Consider the following 1,215-nt stretch of genomic DNA (forward strand, 5'->3'; position numbering starts at 1 on the left):
ATAAGGCATTGTATATGAGGAGACTGTTGATTAGCAGAGATCAGCCTTGTCTCAAATTGTCTACTCACATGCCAACTCACTTTTCATTTCCTTGGCCTCCGATGCTCCTTTAACCCCATGTAGGATGGTATTGTTAATGGCAAATAAGGTTTTTTTTTTTTTTCAAAATGATTATAGGAAGGTATGAGGTAAATTTTTCTTTTTTCAAAATTATTATGTGATTACCTATGAAAAAACCATGGTCAATATTAAGGTAAATCATAAGATAAACACTTCTTAGCAGAAGTTGAGAATCTAAATTTTATTATTAGGATCCCCTCTATCTTACCACAATACAAAGATGGTTTTATCCTACAAAAGCCTCCAAACAATCAACCATACTAAAGGGGTTTTATTAAGGGAGAATTGTGTTTCCACCCCAGCTGGGTTAGATAATTGAGGTAAGGTCCTCCTATCACCCATAATTAAATTCAAAACCCAATGAAAGAATAAAAATTGAGAGGAAGGATATTCCTTTTAAAAAATTCCTAAAATACCCTTAACTATCAAATGAAAAAACTACCGGCCACTTCTACCTTTTCCTTTTCTTTTTTTGACTTTTTCACCCTTCTCTCACTTATTTATTAGTGGGATCAAGTTAAATGATTTACCAATTATTTTTCTCCAACAAATTGAACATGAAAGATAAATAGTTAAAAATTATTATTGTCAAATGCAGTTTTGAAGTAAATAATTTTTAAATACCTTATCAAATATTATTCTTTTTTTCAAACTTACATAATATATAATAAATATTATTATTTATTTCAAACTTATATTATTTCCTATATATATTAAACAATTTTTAAACATCTCATAAAATATTAGTATTTTTTATTTGTTCTAACTTGCAAATTAGACATCATTATAATTTTTTTTCAAACTTATAAAATATATAATAAATTTTTTTTAAATACCTTAGCAAATATTTTTTTTTATTTCTTACTTAAAAAATAATAAATATGTTGTATATTATTTCTCATTGGTCTTAATGGCATAGTTTGGTAAAAAAAACAAAAAAGAGAAGAAGAAAAAAAACTATCGATAATCATTCTAATGTCAAACTCAAGTTGATTAAAAATCATACAAAACCTATTAGGAGTCCTGTACACCCTTATACACTTGACACATTTCCCCTGTACAATTAGTGTAATATTATACAGTGGTGCAAATTTC

The sequence above is a fragment of the Vitis vinifera genome, chromosome 12, assembly GCF_030704535.1.
Source record: "Vitis vinifera cultivar Pinot Noir 40024 chromosome 12, ASM3070453v1".
In the NCBI taxonomy this organism is placed as follows: Eukaryota; Viridiplantae; Streptophyta; class Magnoliopsida; order Vitales; family Vitaceae; genus Vitis; species Vitis vinifera.